The sequence below is a fragment of the Misgurnus anguillicaudatus genome, chromosome 16 (genome assembly GCF_027580225.2).
Source record: "Misgurnus anguillicaudatus chromosome 16, ASM2758022v2, whole genome shotgun sequence".
Lineage (NCBI taxonomy): Eukaryota > Metazoa > Chordata > Actinopteri > Cypriniformes > Cobitidae > Misgurnus > Misgurnus anguillicaudatus.
Genome location: NC_073352.2, coordinates 9,393,654 through 9,415,975, shown reverse-complemented (window position 1 = coordinate 9,415,975; position 22,322 = coordinate 9,393,654). Strand labels below are relative to the sequence as shown.

General features: G+C 35.6%; 2 long non-coding RNA genes across 12 annotated transcripts; one reads left to right on the top strand and one right to left on the bottom strand.

Moving 5' to 3' along the window:
* Positions 1-7,052: 7,052 nt before the first annotated feature.
* Positions 7,053-16,356, bottom strand: LOC129446197 (uncharacterized). 8 transcript variants are annotated; one of them, XR_012357909.1, is made up of 10 exons: positions 16,077-16,356; positions 15,336-15,441; positions 14,994-15,076; positions 14,808-14,886; positions 13,833-13,898; positions 12,882-12,970; positions 11,104-12,040; positions 10,014-10,130; positions 8,640-8,707; positions 7,053-8,097 (listed from the first exon to the last, which is right to left on the bottom strand). It is a non-coding gene; the product is annotated as an uncharacterized lncRNA (long non-coding RNA). The 8 variants fall into 8 exon arrangements; XR_012357911.1 differs by having other exon boundaries at positions 14,994-15,048; XR_012357912.1 differs by lacking the exon at positions 16,077-16,356 and adding an exon at positions 13,107-13,161 and having other exon boundaries at positions 15,336-15,476.
* Positions 10,180-16,568, top strand: LOC129445907 (uncharacterized). Of its 4 annotated transcripts, XR_012357919.1 has the most exons (10): positions 10,180-10,620; positions 11,698-11,791; positions 11,894-12,053; positions 13,851-13,910; positions 14,005-14,053; positions 14,826-14,903; positions 15,014-15,067; positions 15,309-15,480; positions 15,591-15,692; positions 16,350-16,568. It is a non-coding gene; the product is annotated as an uncharacterized lncRNA (long non-coding RNA). The 4 variants fall into 4 exon arrangements; XR_012357916.1 differs by having other exon boundaries at positions 10,184-10,620; positions 11,698-12,053; XR_012357917.1 differs by lacking the exons at positions 10,180-10,620; positions 11,698-11,791 and having other exon boundaries at positions 11,916-12,053; positions 15,591-15,688.
* The last annotated feature ends 5,754 nt before the right edge of the window (positions 16,569-22,322 follow it).

Below are 22,322 nucleotides of genomic sequence, written 5' to 3'. Positions count from 1 at the left end.
TACATAATAATGCTGTCTCTTTTTAGCTCTGTATTGGCATTCAATAGTGACCACTTGTTTGAACCCTATGTATCACCAGAAAAAGGAATCCATATGAATGCAATAGGTTAATGTATTTTGTGCATATTTGTGCACACCGGCTCTACATCAATACATAAGATGATCATTAGTTCTCGAGTATCTCGTGACGGTCTGTTTCTTGACGCATATGAGAACTAATCAGGAGACTCGCCAAAACCACTGATAGTCTTACATACCGATATGGAGGCGACTGCTATGATGTATCACTCGCTCAAAATGTGAATAGTTTTCTTTGTACCCAAAGAGTGCATGATGGTACTAAATTTGTACATATGCTGCCTAATCTTACGAGAATACGTATGAAGTGAATTGTACAAAGTCGTACGATTATCATAAAAAACAATTATTACGCCCCACCCCTAACCCCAACATCACAGGGGGAAAAGAAAGTCGTGCAAAATAGTAAAATGTGGTCGTACAAATTAATGCATATGAATACATACATATAAAATATATACAAATTGCCATGAGATTGGGTTGACATATCTGTTTCTAAAGGGTACTGCTGAAGGTTGGGTCATGTTGCAATCTTTTTCTGGGCTTCGCCCACACGTCATACCCCTGGAAATACTTTACTAATACTGTAAGTAAAGAAGGGAAGATTTGCATTTTTGATTAAAATTTATGAGGGAACGTGATATTCATGTCATAAATTGTAAAAAAAAAAATTCTTTGTGACTAATACATTTCTAAGTACTAAAGAAAGTTTCGCACAACCACTTTAAATACAGTATGTGTAGGAAAGTAATACAACAAGACAAGAACTACACAATTTTTTTGGGGGGGGTCTGTGATTATCATAGAAATGGCTCATTTAACCTACTAATCTCTTTTTAAGAGCTCTTTTGTCATTTCCACTCAAAACACATGGGCACACATGTTTCACATCACGGCAAAACAGAATGCTTTTTTGGGGTCATTGAAAAGATACAGTGCTTGCTGTGTATAAATATAAAAATAAACCAAAGGCATTGATTTGTCAGTGATCTGATGACAGTGCTCACTGAATCGCATCCATAATTTATCATAAATTATCATAAGGGCATCCTGCATCATGACAGCCTTACTAACTGCACTAATTGCATTTTATAATTACACTTTCCAGTACTGAGATAAACAATCAGAGAAAAAAAACACAGCCCTTTGTATTTTAGGATGTTTTTACACTTTTTGGTGCACTCCTATTTACATGATTGACAACTACATTCTACAACCGAACTCACACCTGTGCTTATTAAAACAAGATGTCACAACTGATATTTATAAGCAACACGCAGAAAAGACATCTCTCTGACTCATTTTTTAAAAACTGTTTATGAACAGTTATGAAAAACACTTTTATTATTATAAGACAGTGCTAGTACAGTGTTAAGATTAAAAAGAAAATATATTTATTATAAATGAATAAATAAATAAATATATACATATATACATATATATATATATATATATATATATATATATATATATATATATATATATATATATAATGCAGACCTAAAAAGTTTCCTTTTAGTGAAAAGGAAGGGAGGAGATGGCAAGCTGACAGATTTTTTTTTAATAATATGCAATTCAGACTTAATAAATAATAATAAACAGTGGCGGCTCTAGAGATTTTCTGATGCAGGTGCTATGGGGATGCTCAACACTTCAATGTTCTCTAAGCGAATGCACGCGTTTTAGACCATAAAACATTTTTTGTTACATACAGCAAACATCTCCTCACTATCTGCTTGCTGCCTGTCCGCTGATCAAACTGTAAAAAAAGCGATCTTTGTAGACAGCCCAGCCTCCACAAACTGCAATAATAACAAACTGGCCAAACCTACACCAGAAACCATAACAAAGTGTTCTAACCAATAAACGCCAAGAAGGATTTGGGGGTTGGGTTTGGGCGCGTTCATGAAAGCACGGAAGGGAGGGGGAGGAGTTAACTACGCTCAGTTAGTTTGAAAACACATTTCAAAAATCAACACACAGATTCGCTTAGAGAACCTTTAAGAGAAGGTGCTTTAAATTTTGGGGTGTTTCATTAAGGAGGTCGCATCGGACCACCCTTTATACACGCTTACACGCCCGCATTAACTAGCCTATACTCGTTTCATGTCTATGTAAAAGTATTCAACCCAAGGGCTATAGATAGAACATCCATTAGCCTGCAAATTTATACCTCTGATACTAATCTTTCACAGTTCTGTCACATTCTAGCCCAGAATACAACGGAGCTGCATACGCAGCAACAGACACTGTGCATGCTTCGGCTCAGATCATGAAATCACACAGCCAGTTACCAAAAGGGTGACCATACGTGCCATTCTTACCGGACGCGTCCTGTCCAGGATTTCGGGTGCATCTTCTGGAAGTCGTATTTGTCGGCCGCATACGTCATAGAGGATTATTATTATTATTATTATTACAGAAAAGCAATGCTTATGTTTTAACTGTATGGCGTATGCGGTCAACAAATACGACTTCCGGAAGACGCACCGAAATCCTGGACAGGACGCGTCCGGGAAGAATGACACGTATGGGCACCCTATAGATGTAACAATGCAGAGCCAAGATTTGTGCTTTAACCACCAAATTAATTCAATTTGTAATAGTCAACAGAGGGGAAAATCAGGCACTTATCATAGACATCTTCACTACAAAACAGCATCATCAATGATGTTGACGCAGTCAAGGGTCCTCGTTCTCTCCGTATTCATAGCCAAAAGTGCCAGATAACTGGTCCTAGTGTGTCCACTGCTCTTCATCGGGTAGTTTTTGGTGTAACGTTATCCATTTTGGAGTATTTTACTTGGCTTAATTTCCAAACTGCCGTTCACTTTTGTAGCCGTGCCCACAGCTTCGCATGACACACGTGTGGGCCAGGGGCAAAGCAAACCATGCAATGTCTCAACAATCAGTAAACATGTCTGTAAAGATTGCCAAATGTAACCAAAATTACTTTTAAATACATTTTTCCTGACTTTTATTTTGATGCGGTCATCTGTTATGAGTAACCATGGAAACAAAGTCTTCGGCTGTGGAAGAACCGCGTGGGAACAACACAGAAGCTGAATACTTTAATTCGGAGGCTCAGAACATAACATTAGAAATGCGTGGTTAAAGTTTGTTTTTGAAGAAGTTCCAGCTCGCGTGGGGAGTGTTTGATTACTTTGTGTACCTCGGATTCATTCAAAGAAGCCAAAAGTTGATGCTGGATTTGCTGAGAGACTGTGATTAAAAGCACCACTAATATTGGATCTGACAAAAATGACACAGCAGTATACACAGTAAGTAAAACATTTTACTTTATTGAAGATAACGTTACTGCGTTTCACTATTGCTTTGTAAGAGATGTCCTGTTGTAACATTGTGTCTAAACATGTATGTTTGACTGTTTTAATTTACTAAAAACAATAAACGATTAATAAAGGTGCAACACTTAACAATACGACTGTAATATAACGGTAGAAATATACAAAGTTAGTGATAAGGAAGGACTTACCAGCCGCAAGTTAGATTCTGATGCCCACTGTGTTGTATACGGTATTTTTAGGCGTTTGAAAGGTCAAACACTCATCAAAGCTTTTTATCATTTAACTGTGGTATGTAACGTTACGTGTATGTAAGAGCAACCTCACAGGCACAATATAATAGTTAGTGATAAGGATTTATCAGCGGCGGTTTAGATTCTGATGCGCGCTTACGGTGTTGTATACAGTAATTTAGTCACGTCAAGCCACTAATCCATGTTACAAAATAGCCTATTACTTATTGCTTTTGATGTTTTTGAATGTAAAAACCAGGCAAACATTAAAAGTAAACCTTAGACAACAGTATAAAACAATAAAATCAACAAATTCATGGCCCCTTTAACCGGTCATGTGTGTGGCTCGTCATGTCAAAATATTTGTTGCCGTGTTATTTCAATTTATGTGCATCATGCGTCATGTCAAAATACATGCCTGCTGCAGATGCTTCGAAGGGGTTTATGATAAACGGTACGTTCATATATACTAGATACTGGCTTAATCTCGTTTGTAATCAGAGATTAGTGTTAAATTAGTGTCTTGCGAGTACTTTGTGAACGTGTCTCTTTTATCATAAACCCTTTCGACGCATGTGCAGCAGGCACTTTTTTTGATATGACCATGATGCACATGGGTTCACAAGACGTATCAAACACATATTTTGACATGACGAGCCACCCACATGACACACCGAACACACATTTCCTGCCCCTCGGAAGAGAAGTTACCGTCCGCCACTGCTGTTAACAGAAACCAATGGGGGAGGAATTGAACTTGGATTCGTGCCATCCACCTGAACCTATAATTTGAAAGCCCACTTATTCAACTCTCTCTGCTCTCCATCTGCAGGGCTAAGTCATTGATTTTGCCCAGAAATACTTTCACAGTTAACAAAGTTTCCTCCCATCATTACTCTACCAGAGGCTTTGATTCTAAATGAAACAGGAGGGGCTATTACACACCAAACAAAGAGCTGTAATAACTTTGCTTTTGAATAGGTTTACACTTTTGTTCTTCCTTGTCACTAAAGTCCTGATGACATCAACATTTGAGTTTTCTAAACATTGACAAAATAGTTAGATATACACATTCAAAATGGGTCTTTTGGTACGTTCAAGTCCTCCTGGGTTATTTGTATTCATGAGCTGGTAAGTTGTGTGCATGACATCAGGTGTGTTCAAATTAATTTTGTTGGTGCAAGATGGCAGTGTACCTTCTTTTAATGAATTACATCAAATTACGGCAAGGTTTGTTAACTCTACTTACAAAACCATAAAAAAACAAAGAAAGCACTTCAGACGTGTTTTGCTTTAATTTATTCAGCCACTGTAAACTGTACACTGTTAAAAATGCACACTTGGTTTTACAAGTCAATTCAACCTGCAATAAGTTGACATAACTTATAAAACAAGTTGAAATTGTTTAACTTAATTTAAGTTAAAGTAACACAATAATATATATTGATTTGACAAAATGCTGCATTTTTTACTGTAACATTATTACAATGCTATCATATTTTGTACAGACTGCTTATTTTGCTGTAAATAAAAAGCCTTGCAAACATCAGATACAGCATTGCTTCTATTGGTTCTGCCATGTTTCTCAAGGACACGCCCCCTTATAAAGTCAGTGCATAAAGTTCACAGATTTTATTGCTAAAAACAACATTAGTTTGTGTATTTGGTAATGTGTCATCGTGGTTTATAAAAAACACAACATTTTCCACATACCGTACATACCAGATTTCCCTGTCTTCCTGAAAAGCACAGATTTTGTACAAAACTTTTTGGGGACATCAGCAGGAAATGTGACGCTGCTTACCATGTCTGAAAGATTCGCTCACAATGCAATGCTAACAGGGGTTAACTTACAGGCTGTGAGAACGAAACAAGAGGAATTATAATAATGTCGGTCTTGTCTACATCACCAATACCAGGAAGTAAACTGTTGCCTACAATCCATGTGTTTGTCGAAGTCCAACAAAAGAGATTTGCGCTGGAGATGATAACTCGAGTCATAGTTAACTTTGGGGTTTATACCTTTTGCATATCATTAACATGTACTAACACACACACACACACACACACACACACACACACACACACACACACACACACACACACAAACACACACACCAAAGAAAATGTAAAAAAGGTGAATCGGATGATATGTGCTCTTTAAAGAAAATCTCAGGTTTTATAGTGATATTTACAACTTTGTGGTGGCTTCATGCACGTTCATTTCGTAAATACAATAAATCCGAAATGGCTTATACGCATCATTTCTCTATATGGACCAAAGCACGTTCTCACTTATAGGTGTGTACAAACTTTTGTCCAATAGAAAATCTCCAGATTAAGTATGTCTCTCCCCCAATACAACCTGTCAATTCACGTTGTGACAGGCTGTAATATAATCTAAAGACACGAGATAAAGCTTGTGGTCGTCAAACCAGTTTATGGGGTTAAATATTGTAAATGTTTTATATAATCGTGTTAGTTCATCCATAAAAAGAAAAGAGCATGTAATGATTTTGATTGCATTATTATAATGATACTTTAATAGCCAATTCAGATCCAGCAAACTCTTAGAGATTTAATTTCAATTTCTGAAGCATAATTGCTATAAAATCTTAACAGTTGGCACAAATTACCTACCTGACCTTTGCTCTTATATCATTAATAGCCATGAGAGTCCTAATATCGGTAGGTGGCCTTCCCAGATAGCACACGTACGTCTCAGATACGTCTTGTAAAGATCTTTACATCTGCTGACGATCGTCTTTAAATAATACGTCTTCCATATCTCTACAAGACGTATTTAAGATCTTAAAAAAAATTCTAAATCCTACCTGCCTGCAATGCATCTCCGTTTGGTCTTGAATCCGATCAAACGCAGACGAATCAGCAAAGACCTCCAACTCATTTCATTTTTTAAATAAATGTCTTGTTTAATTGTTTTAAAAATATAGTTAACGGGTTTTTAAGGGTTGGCATTAATTTTGAAGCAAAAATATAATTAAATATAATTAATAAAAGCCCATATCACGTATAATAAAAAAGCAATAGACATTTTGCGTTTAGTCCAAAACGTTAAAAAGGCACTTAAAGCACCATGCACAAGAAAATGTGATCTCATACTCTTTCTGACTACAAAATATTAACAAATACAAAACACACAGGAACATTGCCAACAGCCACTGCCCCTCTGACTGTTGTATCAGTCTGAAATGAAAAAAAGTTATACATTTAAATAAAGCAATTGCCAACAAGCTGATTATCTTAAGGTGACCCTGCTTTAATGCTTACTGCAATTCCTGCTTAGTATAATTACTGGGTGTGACTCATATTAAGTGTGTTTGTCAACAGTTATATATCTAAGGTTGAAACTTTTAACTTTAATGTTTATATATAGATGAAGAAACTTCATAAAAAATTGAAAACACAATACACATTCATTTGACCAGGTTTAATTCAGCATCACAGCATGAATTATATTGACTAGTTTGTTTACCAAATTTGAATAAAATGTTTAACCTATGTGCTGATATGATTACAGCCACAGTGTAACAAAAAATACTGCAAAGCTATTGATCACATTCTCATTACATTACTTCACAAGACCCAAAGCTGACCAGGACACTTTAAGAGCACTTTAACGTAGTAACTGCTGAAAGAACCATGTAATACTGTGAATATAATGACAAACTGCTCCATAACACTAAGATGTGACTTTAATTACAATACAACATACTCTTACTCATACTCAGGGTTTTTAAACTGTGGGTGAAGACCCACTTGTGGGTCACATCGTAAGATAGCGTGTGTTGCATTGTAGTGATGGTTTGTCCAATTAATTATTAGCAATGGTTTTGATATACTATAAGATAACACCTGTCTAAAGCCCATAATACACGGCACGATTTTTGGCTGTCCCAGATGAAAGATTACCAATCGTGAAACAATCGTGGAGATTTCTGTGATCATGGCTCTTAATTGGTGGTCCTATCTCATACAGTGTGAGAGGTTTAAAGACGTCTGTTTTCCCAGTCCTGGGACCAAAGACACCTACGATAGTTTTATGACAGTGTAAGAAGTTCAGCATGATCAACGCACATCAACAACATGTTTGCTTCTACGACCTGCATACCTGTATTTGTTTACCACTAGCGCATGCTGATGACGGATGTTGCAGCCTCAGATGCAATAGGTGTCTTCATCGACAGTCTACTGCTGAAGTTTAAACAATTCTTGTCACACAGTGTGATAAGGCCTTATTGGATTGCAAAAATCCTGCTGTGTATCCTGGGCTTAATATGTTGTGAAATGAAAAGTTTGGAAACCCCTGCTTAACACAAAGTCTCATTTGAAGTTTATAAGAACTTTTGCAATAGACCGACACTAAACGAAACTGATGGCAGATAAGGTGTTGGGATGACAATGGGCCAGAGTTGAATCTGTGCATCTTAGCAGATCACAGGCAGGTTTCTCCTGAAGTGCTGCATTAAGAAAAGAAAGGAAAAAGATGTTAGAACATTTTTAAGGAAATTGAAATAATTCTCACAATCAATATTGGACTATAAACAATAAATTATTACCAATGCAATAACATGCAAACAGACCTGTCAACCACCTAAATAATAGATACTATGCGGTAGGCATGGGCGGTAGGCCGTCTCCAAGGTATGAACTGTATTTATACAAAATTCATTAAATCATTAAGTCATGTGATTGATTTGATGTTTACATGTAATATACATTTTGAAAATATTATATTATATATAATTTAAAGGCTTTATTTTTACCTGGCATTTAAAAATAACAAATTTTAGTGTAGCAATGGCAATACCGCAACACTGTAAAACCATGGTATTTTCTTATACCGGCCCATGCCTACTACGCGGTTGTACCATGTGTTAGAAACATCAAGATTCTCAAATTTTGAGGGCTAGTGCAATAACACAGTTTTGGCTATTCTTCATGTTCTCTAGGGCAGTTATTTTGCACCAGTGACAGAAACAGTGACCAAATAATTCATTACCTTATCTACATGTGAAGGAAGATTTTTGGCCTGCACTTTCACAGCTGGTAAACATGGATTGTGGTGGCCTAGTGACAGAATGAAGAAGATCAGTTTAAAATTTGCTTTACAACCAGAGTTTGCATTAAACTTTCTCAATGTCTGTCATTTTGACAGACACGGGCTGTAAGAAAATTGTATATATGAGGCAACTGCCAAACAATTACAACTAAACTCAATCAAATATCTTAATGTGCCTGAACTCAAATCTTGTGGTCTATAAAGTGGGAGTTTATCTGTGTGTAATTCAACCATCATGTTAGACTGAAGGAGTTGCAGTTATCATTAGATTTCATGACAACACTGGACAAATTACTTCTCACACTCAGTGTGACTTGAGACAAAGGATAAACAAAGACATTGAGTATGTTTACATGCACATAATAAGAGGACAATTATCTTATTATGATATTATAAAAATCAGCTTATGACATTAACATGTTTCAAGCGTTTTAATTTACTTTTATTTGTGAAGTTTATCTATCACAGGTGGAGACATACGCACATACGAAACCGCAAAAAAGACGTTAAAATCTGGGTTAAGAGCAAAAAACTACCTGCACCAATCAGTTTTTGCCATTTATGGGCTTTACCCTATAAAAGAAAATCGTTATATGCATTTAAATGACCTTACACGTTATCAGTTTATTAAGCGTTTAGACAATGTAGACACACTTACTGTGCACCAAGACAAACAAATTGGACAACACGACCACTCGCGGTGGCTTCACTCAGAGGTTGGAGAAGACAACCGGTGGACTAAACATCAAGCCTCTGCACGATTCAGGTACGTGGAATAAAATACATTGTAAATAAACATTATTAAAACAGATTGTAAAGTCATTCATTCAAAACTTGCTATGACCTAAGCCTAAATGACTTAATTTCTTTTTAGAATTAAGACAACCTTAGCAGGAGAGCCCCAGCAGTAACTTTCTCTCAAGCAGATGAGCAATAAGTTGCTTTGTATGAACTTGATTTTTGCAGGCCGATACCGATCACCGATTTGTTGTCTTCGTGATCTGCCGATACCAATGCCGATACCGATTTTTCAAGCTGATATGCAAGCTCTTTGATGACTGTAACTTTTAAAAAATTTTCTAGATAAAGTAATACCACAGCTACACCTTTAAGTGGAACATTTTTATAGCATGCTGCTTATAGCTAGTGAGAAAGATAATCTAATTGATCTACCATGCATATCCTTCAAATAACTTAACATAACAACTGAACATGTTATTTAATATGTACATCATTAATAATAATTGTAAATAATATTTAATATTTGTGAAATTATATACTTGTGAATTCATATTTGCAATGTTTATACATTACCTGTTTTTAGGTAAACAGATTATCCATCAGTGGATGTCATGCAAAAAAATAGCCTCAAGGTCAGCTCTGTAAATACTGTAATCTGCATGTTTCCGAGCACACGTTTACCAGGACACACTAATATTAAACAGAAAAACAACATAAATCAGTGTTAAACACAAACAAATTTTAGGTCAATTAAATAAGGTTTTAATTTTCAATCAATATAAAAGAAATAAACGTAATAAAACAATGTCAGTGATGTAATAAATATGTGTAAATTTACACGCATCATTTATTAAGCATTATAAAAAATCCAGCAATATTATTAAACTTTGGTTATTTGTTATTATCCCTGCATTCAAATTGCAGGTTGGAGCAGGAAGTTAACCCTTCTGTCTCGCAAGCGCGAGCTGGTCGCGAGGCCATTCGTACGTCATGTGAGCGCCATTTTCATCATATGACCGTTATTTCCTCAGGCACACTTCAACATTTTCTTCGCATTTAACATCATTATTAACATGTAAATAATATAATTCGTAAACATAACGTTTATGTTCATTTATAATATGGTTTTTTTTGTAATTGTTGGCTTTAAGTTAATTTTTCTGTCAGTTTGTTCGTGTTGGTAAGTAACTTAACGTTATTAACGTTACGTCAGCCTTTTGTCATGTATGTGTTGTTAGAAACTGATAAAAATACGAATTAATTCACAGATATAAATAACTTTATAGCTAATACAAGTGATAAAATATATTAACTCAATTATCAAACCACTTCGCTAAGGCTTCTTGTGAATACAGGTCGTTTACATAACGTTAGGTTAACTTACTCCAAGCAAGTCGGGCGGGAAGATTGATACATTTTATAACTCAAGTAACTTTAAGTTAAACAGGGGCTGGTCTAGGCTAACTTAGCTAATGTTTACCCCACCACCGCTGAGAAAAGCGGTTAACGTTACATGTTCAACGTGCCTTGCCTTTAGGATTTGCAGCTCGATTTTGGCTTGCATTGATAAACGTTACAAACAAACAAACCAAAAAAACAATGATCATATACGACAATCAATCTGTAGATCCACTACATGCATAACATAAAGTTGGTTACTTACCTCTACTGATGAAACTCCTTCGTCAGCGTTGTAACTTCACATGTTGGTTTTGTTAAATCACAAGAGGCCAAAGATCGAGGTGAAAAAGAGAAATAAATCGTTCTGCGATCGTTTAACGCGATGAGACACGGAAGCCTTAAAAACCACAGGCTACTCCAGCCCAAAGATTAGTGCAGCCCTTGTGTCCGGCTTCACGTGGCTTAGCGTTAACCAGTATGACATCACAGTACCGCGTGATTACACTGTTTCGTGGGCTTTTGAATCACTCTCGCGGTACTTCGATGTCTGCATGAAGTCAACCACCCATGCTTGTAACTGGGGTAGCGTTTGTGCGCTCCGTGATTTAGGGTGTAACAAAACAAGATAATTACATTAATTTAATATTATCAATTAGTATTGTAATAAACCTTTTTAAATGTTTGTTAATGATTAAGTGTCATTAACAAACTCTGAATTAAAATTCAATACTACGTAAATTTTCCTTAAATCATCAAAACATCCAAATTCAATGAAAAAAACAACAACAATGTATTTAAGATGAGACACATTCAGCATTTATAATTTTTTCTCTTTTTTTTTTGACTTTGTTCAAAGTTTTCCACAGTAGCCTGTTAACAGTAGACCAAAGGTATGATGATCAATTATAAATGCAATATGGTTGAAAGATCAGTAAACAAACAACAAAAAGGTAATTTCTTAATAGAATGTCTGTACATTTTTTGCTTTTGTTACATATTTCATACATCAAAATCCTTAAACGTTAATAATTATGTTTTCCAACTTGTTGCAGCTTGACAAAAATGTAGCTTGAAGGAGAAGGGACAGCTGAGAAACAAAGTCCTGGTACGCAGACGACGATACTATAACACTGACAAGAGTATAATGATGATGGAGACACAAGCCAGAGAAAGGGTGGACCAAACACCAGGCCAGAATTCTGCACGAGTCAGGTAAGCAATAATGAGTTACACCAGTGGTTCTCAACTCTGTTCATGGAGTTTCACTGCTCTGTGCATTCTGTATGTCTCTTTGATCTGACAGACTGAGGCTGCATCCAAATATCACTTTGTGCATCATATCGTGCATCATGTTCTGGATGTAAAGCATGAGACTTTTAATTGTATGTTAACATTTCTATGGTGTTCACTGCATTATTGTTATGCATTTTGTGAAACATCTGCAACATTGTGTCGTTTATTTAGGGACTACTGAATAAATAATACACTTTAATAAAGCTACATACTCAAAACAAAGAGCTTTTTTACAGGAGCAAAGAATTCTGCATCTAAAAGTTTGATATAAGCAAATGTTAATTTCAGAGTGTTCATTTTATTTACAGAAAAACTTAAAAACGTTAAATATAAATTAAAAGTAGTAAACAAAACACAAATACGTTTTGGTGCAAATTGCTGGCACTACCTGGATTGAAATTTTTACACATGCTAAGTGTGTCCCATCGGATGAATAATTCTACATGCACGCTTGGGGTCTTCACACCCACTAGAATACTTAGGCCAAATACAAAAAAAACCCGTAATGTAAGTAATCTAGTGCAAAGACAACAAGTGTGAACATTTGGACACAGCCTCAGTTCAGTTCATGAAGATCTCTACTAATGAGCTGATGATTTGAATAAGGTGTGTTAAATAAGGAAGACATACAAAATGTGAATAGCAGAGGACCTCAAGGAACAATGTTTAGGTACAGTTACACTGTATAAAACATTAACTAAACAGACAAATGATTTGTCATAGCTTCAATAAACAAAAGAATGTCACCTGCATTTTAGTTTCCAGCATTTTTCCACAATGAAGCCAAACTGGAAGAAAATAAGCTTCTGCTTTGCATCTGACATCAATTCAGAAACCTGCAAAAATAATCACAAGAGAATGAAGAATGTTTCAAATATACATAGAAATAAGCTCTTAGGAGCGGCATGGTTTACAGTAAAATTATGGGGTACTCACACTATGCATGCTGTATCATACCAAAGTATGTTTTACCTCCAAAGTTTGATGTGACTAGTGTGAGCGCTCCGTACCCTACTACACTTGGTCTCTGCAACAGTCCAGTTTAGTTCATGGTAGGGGGGCATATTTTGAAACAAATATTTTCAAATTATTTGCGACCCTTACAAAGACACTAATTTCCCACAGCCAGCAACAGCACAATGTTTGTCTGACATCACAATCTTACTCTTATAATAACTTTATGATTGTCAACAACTACTACTTTAGACTGAACACCAGTGGGCGGAGCCAACGATATAATGATGTGCTGTGTCTTTCTGTGGGGGAGGTCAAATGAAAATTAATCTAGCTAGTGACATCACTACTCCAGCCATTTTACATTCGTAAAAGAAGAATGCTGTCTGCGATTCACTTATGTTTCCATGATTGCAAAAACTTTTATCGAAGTACATATACAATTGTTTAAGTGTCATAATTAAAACATGCCTAAATTGGCAGTGACCCTGGCTTAAGTCAATACAAAACTCAAGTGCAAATCATGACACTCACATTAACTGTAGTTTTGCAAATTATTGTAACACCGATATCAGATATGAATTGTGTCTTATGTAAAAAGAGCAGAACAAAAAAGGAATATAGTCAAAAAAATATGATCTGTGCATTAAGATTTGCAATGTAATTGTTACGAAAAAACTTGGTTATTGCTGGAATCATGAATGATCTGAATAGGATTTGAGTTTGTTTACTTGTGAAACTTACCTGCTCCACCATTTACAGCTCCAGTGGGTGCAGATCATCATACAGATGGTTCAAGTGTGGATCCACCTAATATTCAAGGTAAAAGAGCATTTGTTCACAGCATTATAAGAAAACATATCACTAGATATTACATAATAGATGTTAATGTCTGACTCTGATCCATACGAAACAGATTTTCTGTCCTGGGACACTCGGCTAACCAGCAAGAAAGAACACAGAAGGTTAACAAGAATCTGACCTCACGTTTTGATCAAAATTATGGCATTACATTACACATTTAAGGACTGTTATTTCTCTGGCTGATTTAAAAATACACAAAAGTTCTTAAAAAGAAGCAGCCCTGGTTATTTTGGCTTGTTAAACATAAACTATATATAAACTATATAGACATAACTATTGCGACGCCTCCTTCTAATAAACGGGTTTAAATACTTTACTTATTTCCATGAGCACAAATCTTAATGCTACAGCATATGATATTCTAGAAAAACCGTTTGATGCTAAATTTATGGCAAGAGTTTTGTCAGGGCCCTTTTCAATACCAACTTAAGAATGACCCTACAAACAAAGTAAGGTTCAAACAGAAAATTAGTGATTCAGTCTGGTGTAGAAGAACTTTGACTGGTCTGATTAAAGCCCAGACATTAACTTAGCTAACATCTTTGATATCTCTCAAAGGTTTTTAGCCAAAAACTCATCACCTAAACCTATCTATTACTTGTACAAGAAGCTGTAGTCATTTCGGAACAGAAAAAGGCACTTACAAAACTGTTGCAACAAAAATCAAAACAAAATTCTTTGTAGTGGTATTATATGGTATAGCATTTATATTTGTTTTGATTGGACATACTGGAATAAATAAACATGTTTATTAGAATGAGGCCTCCCAATACTTCTGTCTAGTGTATTTGCCACAGACAGGGTAACGCAATCCTTAGAGTGTGCTTCTTTGTAAATGTGACAAATGAAAATGACCTGATCCATCATTTCCAGCTCCAGTGGGCATCCTTTATCCATCCAGACCCTCATACAGATGGTTGGAGTTTTGATTCACCTAAAGTACCATGCAAGGTAAAAGAGCATTTGTTGACATAATTAGGAAGAAAACATAAACGCATTGTTCATGGCATTTAAATACAACATAACACTGTGTAATACTACCTTTTCTGTTCAATCCATAGAGCACTCTTTTTCACTCTTGAGACCATGGTGTGACCTGCAAGGTCGAATGGAGAGTAAGTTGCCTAAAATAAATAAATAAATAAATGTATTTAAAATCGTCATTAGCTAAACATCAACATGTCTGAGGCAGATGCAGGTCTGATAATCTGTCCAACATTCAAAACCTCACAGTAAATCTACAGTCTTGAGTACCTTTTTAAATCGATGTATATATGCTCATTATGAATTTTAATAAAAAATACTAAATGTATATAAAAAGCCTCAATCAATTCAATTATTTTTTTGATATTGCAGCTGTAAACAAGACAATCTTGGAGTCACCTGCATTCACTGGTCCAGTTGTTAGTCCAATTACAGATGGAGATTATAGAAGAGGATGATGTCTTTTCTCCAACATCTTTCTAGACTGATAAAAGATCTAGAAAGGCTTGAACAAAAGTTAACAGAGGGGCTTATATAGAGAATGGTAAGAACCATTTTATCCATCAAACTTTTTACCAATTATTGTAAACATAAACAATATTATAGGGCTTAATTTGTTTTAAACATTACTTCAATGTACTGTATCTGTTTAAGGTGAGCAGCTACACATAAAAGAAGAACATGGAGAATCTGCCCAGAGGTGTTAAACAGCAATGCAGCTATACAACTAAATTGATGCAGGCGGAAACAATGTGTGTATGTTATGTCCAAATGTTGTTATGTTCAAATGTTTTACAATTTACTTAAACAGGTGGACCTGTCATTATTGCATCAGTCAAGTACAACTAAGTAGGTTAAGTTTACATATCAATGTCAATAAATATATATAAATAAATATCAGTTTTGACAGCAAACATAATAATGTAAAATAAAATAATAATTACAGCTTTTTAAGAAATTTACACGGGCTCAAACTATCAGTGAAATTAACTATCAAAAACCTAAAATAACCACAGACACGCGAATAAAATATCTAACGTGAACTAGCTAGTTACTGTACATACATTGCTTATTATCAACGAAATTTCTAGTTAACTGATCCCACACTCAGCATTATTAAAATGTATTATTACTACATACCTTAAACAGATGTTCCCTTAAATCGCCAGACCAGGACAGGTTTCTTTCTTGCCGTTCTTCTTTTGCATTAAGACGTCAATATAAGTGCATGGTGTAGCACGAATTTAACGCAAAGACGCTCATATTAATAATATACACGATATTGACGATTAATACGGATGATTTTATCTTTGTTTGACATTCTAATCAGAGTTATATTAAGGAAACAAAGAAAACATATGACATAGTTTGTAAAATTAATTTTTCCTCATTTTTTGTAATGGTTTCTTTTAGAATGCAGCTGCAGATGAAGAATCCGTCCGTCTACCACTGAAGGAGACGCGGAAATTCCTTCCAAGATGTTCTTTGCCCGAGGAAGCATTTGATTAATTTAAAGATATTGTGTTTCTTTGTATGTTACAGAAAAACGTTGCTTTTTTGCATACACTCGTGTAAATATGCATCTTATGAATGTTTTCCTTTGTCTAATTTTAATAAATTTTACGCAATCAACTGCCTGTTTTATTGAAAATACTGTTTTAATTGTTGTCAATGATATATTGTAATAATATGTGTGTATAACTGTGTAGAAGATGTAGTTTAGAGCAATTTATTTTTAATGATCTTTTAATCGTCTTTTAAAGCTCTCAGAAACATCTTAGAAAGAGCTCGATTAAAGCTCTTATAAAGATCTTTTAAAGATCTAAGAAACATCTTGGAAATATCTTAGAAACATCTGCTAACCATCATTCTAAATATCAAGCGTCTTGAAAAGATCTTAAAAGCGTCTTCAAAACGGCTGGGCTCGTACGTCTCAGATACGTAATTCATATGGGCAAACGACCTTTATAATACGTTTTCCAGACGGAATGGAAATCTGAGTGATAACCTCGCAGATACGTATCTGAGACGTACGTGTGCTATCTGGGTTGTGCTTTCGGATATCGCTTCTATCAATTACACAAAGAAAACCTAGAATGATAAATCCAATTACACACAGCAGTTATATGATAATCCAATTTTACATTGAAGCTAATAATTTCTTTCTATATGCAATTTCCCATGATTAAAAAACGAGTTTGTGTTAATGGGTTAGCTGCCCTCTGTAAAGCAAAGCCTGTCCTCATAAATGCATGCAAGCGATAGTAGCCTCATTTCCAAATCCAAGTTTCAATCCCATTTTGTTACTGCGCTGTCATCATTTCGTGAATCATTCTGCTCTAAACTGATTCTGACAGTGCCATAAATTACCGAATACTAGATGTCTTTCATGTGGGTGATGATGTGAATGATATCTCAATGACAGGATGGCAAAATGACTACTGGGAGACATTAGCCCAACTCCTCTCGGACCGGTTTCTACCCATCTGAGTCATCATACAGTATGCCAGGCTTGGGAGATTAAAATGCATTTTGTTCTCAAATCACTTTTTGAGTCACCTTTAGGGGTAAACTTTGAGTCATTCGGCTTCACAGGAGTGATTTAAAAAGTGTGGGGTGGGTTAAATATCATCAGCTTGGTTCAGGAGTTATAACTAGCTGACATAACTTTTGCCCAGTGGCTCTTTCTGAAAGCCAGGTAACTTCATTCTTTAAGCTTATTCATTTTATCCACTGCAGATCTGGTCGTGTCTATGTTTTTGTCAGTAAAACTTTTAAAATAAAAAATAATAATAGAAAGCGGTGCAGGACGGAAAGGTACAGTGAAAGACTTTCTGCACACAATAGCGCTTTATTGTCTGTTAATTAAACTAGACACATGAATGAACAGCATTGTGCTGTTGCATAATTTAGCATTGCGAGAATTAAATTTGACACTATTGCTATTACTTTAATATATCAGACTAATTACTATTAATTAACAATGAAAATTGTGAGGAAAGGCAATCAATTAAAACTGAATGAGAGAGACATTAACACATCTTGGTTGTTTATGAGCTAAATTAGTTGCATCATTTTTATACATACTGTACAGTTAATATGTTAAAATGAGACATTAGTATTTCACAACACAATGCTGATGGGTATATTAACAGTAATTCGGTTTCTTGACATGATGTTTTGTTGTTTCTGTGGCCGTTAGTTGGCAAGTTTAAACTGTTCTTGTTTTTCTATTTTTACATATTTGACTTTCTAAATTAATACAGTTCAGCAAGTCGATAGCATTGCACATCTGTCTGCTACAGTTTGGCAAAGAAGAACGGAGAGATGTGGTTTCCATCATTAGAAGATATCTGATTGCTTGGCATACAGTGCAAAGGATATCTGGCCTTGTAAGTTGGCTTTAACAATTTACCTCCTGGGTGGTTGTCTGTTTTAGGCCTATTTGTAGTCATGTGTTTGTGAACTGCTCTTGTGTACTCGCTCTTATTTAATTGTAGAATATATTAATTTGAATTTTTTCCTCTGCTTACATACATAAAGTTAAATAAAATATGTTTGAAGAAAAAAAGGTATTCTGTTTGGTTTTATAAGCTAAGTTTTATTATTTGGTCAACATGTTTATGTATGTCATTGAGAAGAGGGGGAAATAGGAGATTAAAGATCAAAATAGGAGATTATACTATACTATAGCCATACCATTATCATATTCAACATGTATCGGCCTACCTGGCAAAAACTGTGCTGAGGACCAGAAACCTTGGTCTTTTGAAGGTGCAAATAACGGCATTACTGAAAAATATACTAAATAGACCACTCTATGCAGTTGATTTCAGAATAAAAAATTATGAACCAAATAATCATACAACTCCCTTGACTAATTCAAGGCATAAGATACATACATATACAAGTAATATCCAGAAATTGTAATGAGTGGCAGGGCAATACTGTACATACTTGTATCCTTTAGACGTTTCTCGTCTTCTATCCAGTTTTCCTAACTGGGCATCTGATGTCTAAGACCTTTCTAATCTGTAATGTTTTTGGTGTTAATGTAGGCTAGACATTTATCCGCGTGGGCTCGTCTTCTCGCGGGTCTGAGTGAGATGTGTTGACTTTACCCGGGCTGTGTAGTTGAACGACTGAGAGACGTCATGCTAAAAAGCTGTAAAAACAGACCCTGCATTCTGTATTGTTGTCACGGGTGCCCTTCACATGGGTGAACACTTGTTTAAAAACTGTTCACGCTTTGTCAAAAACTCCATTTGGTCGCAGTTTGGAGCCCTTGGTGCCCCCTGATTGCCCACTCGCCCAATCCCGTCTTTGGATAATTCGGCTCAAATTTTTTAAACATGCCCTGTTGTAGACATACTACTGTTACTTTCTTAATGAGACAGCATTGTACTCAAACAAAAAGATATGTATTTACCGTTGCAAGACGTTCAGCTGCTCTGACTGCTGTGGAACTTGAAGCCCGCTGCACTCAGGGGGCGGAGTTAAGAGGTTTGACTGACAGTTTGAGCGGATCCAAAAAGATTTTGTTTTTTAATACATTTTATTTGATAAATATATTAGTAAAACAGACAGGCAGACGTAAATGGTTAACAATAGCATTGGTTTATATATTTAAAAAATTATAAAACACCTCCAAAAAAGGGCACTTCGGAGTGTAAGGACAAAAAGGGTATGTGTTCTGCACAGGTTGAGCCCTATCTGTGCACGTGCCTGTTAGGCACGACATGAAGAGAATTTCAATGCAACTCTTTCAGCTGTGACTTATTCACGATACAGCATAGTTCTTTTGCTATATTGTTTTTTTTTACGGTTACCACACAATGCAAATATTAAAACCACTAAAAGCCTTCCGTCCACTCATGGCCATCAAAAGCAAGAAAAAATGTGGGTGTGTCCAAAGCATTTAGTGGAGTAGATGCCATTTTCTTGTAATCTGGTGCATTTTAATTAATACATTGTTTTTATAGCCTAAAAGCTTTGCTTATCTTGTTGTGTCGTGTGACTCTAAATGAGCCAAGTGGAATTGATTTGAGGAAGCAGCAGCGTGGAAGTCCATGCTGTAGCTAAAACATGAAACAGAGTTTAATGTATTATGGAATTCATGTAGTATTGACTGGCGGCCCTCTGACTGTAAACATGTCCATGTGCTAAATTAGAAAAAAAACGTGAGTGGACGTGATGCTGCATAAACGTCGTTGTAACTTTGAAGCATTAAATCTTCAAAATACACAGTCATGCGGCACATCGTTTATGAATTTTAGACAACAGTTTACTTCCTGTTGACGTGGACATGACCGGCATTATCATAATTCCTTCTGATTTGGACTCACAGCCTGTAAGTTAACTCCTGTTAGCATTGCACTGTGACCGAATCTTTCAAACATGATAACATTTCCGCCTGATGGCAGAGGTATTCAAGGCCAATCACAACGTACAGATTAGCTGGCCAATCGGGGACACAGAGCTTTTCAAATCGGTTCATTTCAGGAAGAGAGTGAAATCTGGAGCTACAAAAATGTATGATATATGGAAAATGTTTTTTTAACCATAAACCATGTGAACACATAATACCAAATACACAAAATAATGTTGTTTTTCACAATGAAATAGGTGCTCTTTAATAAGACGCTATGTATACAAGGGGTAATGCAATGTGTAAAAGTGATGATATGTACAGAAAATCTGAATTTACATAAATATTTGACGGCATAAAAAACAAAAAGGGGCTTTGATGGACTAAAAATAAAAACTAAACATTAAAGCACCATGAATATTATAAGTCATCCATTTTATCTTATCTGATACATAAATCTAATGAGTTATGAGCAGCTGTGACATCTTTATGTTTTATTATTGAATTATGATCAATGATTATTATAAGTAAACTGATGAATATTTCAAGCATGTGACTCTCTGTGGCGCATGTTTGAAAGAAAAAATGTGCTCGCATTACATAGATGCTGTCATATAACATCACAGCAAGAAACTACATGAGCAAAAAAAAGAGATCATTTTCTTTTTCACTGATTCTGTAAAACCTCTGTCAGCCCTGATATAAAAAACATAAAACAAAAATGATTATATAAAGCAGATTGTAGTTCTATTTGTCTCTTAGCACAGAGGTGATCTTGATGAGATCATTTTCAACGGCAGCTGCTGAGCTTACCACAGCAACTTAATGTAAGTTTATACTCAGCAGACAGGATATACGGTAATGACACAATGCTCACATCTATATAAAGTCTCTCTAATGGGATTTACATTGTAGCAGATGGACAGATGGGTCTCTAAAGGCTTGGGCAAGGACATTGTAAGGTTGTCTATTTCCATGTGGCTTTCTGGTTTGATACTGACATTCAAGATGTTTCCGATCTGCGTCCTTGCGGAAGAAAAGACTTTGTTACGACCCTTCGAGATGCAGTAATAAGCGCTGGCGTCCCTTGAACGTACTGCTCAATAATTCAAAACCCATGTATGTTCCTATCATATCTCATATCATTTGCCATTAGAAATCACAGCTCTCCTTCATCTTCCTCTCTGGAGATGCACATCTAATGCTTTCATGCTATTCCTGTGAAAAAGAAAGTTTAATGCAATGAAAGAGTTTAGGACACCAAACCAGCCACTAGTTATAAAATATTTTTCACCCTTGTAAACCGGCTAAATGTATTATTCCCCCAAAATGCTTGAAGAACTGTAGATAACAAGAAGTAATCATTATTGTGCGTTTTGCAAAAGAAATACAATAAGCTCTGTGTATATCTCTTCGATGTACAGTAAATATGGTATGCAAATGAGCCTTTACTAAACACGAGAGTTAGTAGAAGTTAGTAGAAATAAAATCCACCAAGGTAATGTTAAACCTATAGTCACTATTTTTCTTTATTATCACACCAACTATGGTAAAGTCATTCTCAATTCCAAACAGAAAGGCTGTGAATTCTCAAAACCGGCAGGGCAAAGTAAATTAAGCCGTGATTTATAGGCATTGGGCATATTTTTCCATTTTATTCCTGCCACCGTGATATATGAATGTGGAGGTATTCATGTTAAGTGTTTCCTGGGGGACACATGTGTGTGAGTAAACTAGATGATTTATTTATTCAGATCAAAATAAATGCATCTGACCCTACCCGTTCTTTCTTGTGAGATAATAAAGTGGTTTTCGCTAATGAAAGTGAAAGCATTCTGGTGTCCAAGTAAGTTTTGACAGACACCTTTTGCTGGATTGCTCACATAAAAAATATCTGTAGATATAATGCGCTGTCTCGGATTATTTCAAACAAAACAGTGGCCTGTAATGACTTCCTCATTAGCAGGCCATTACTGAACTTTTCTTATTCTCGTGCTGTGAAGCTTATGCAAGTGGCT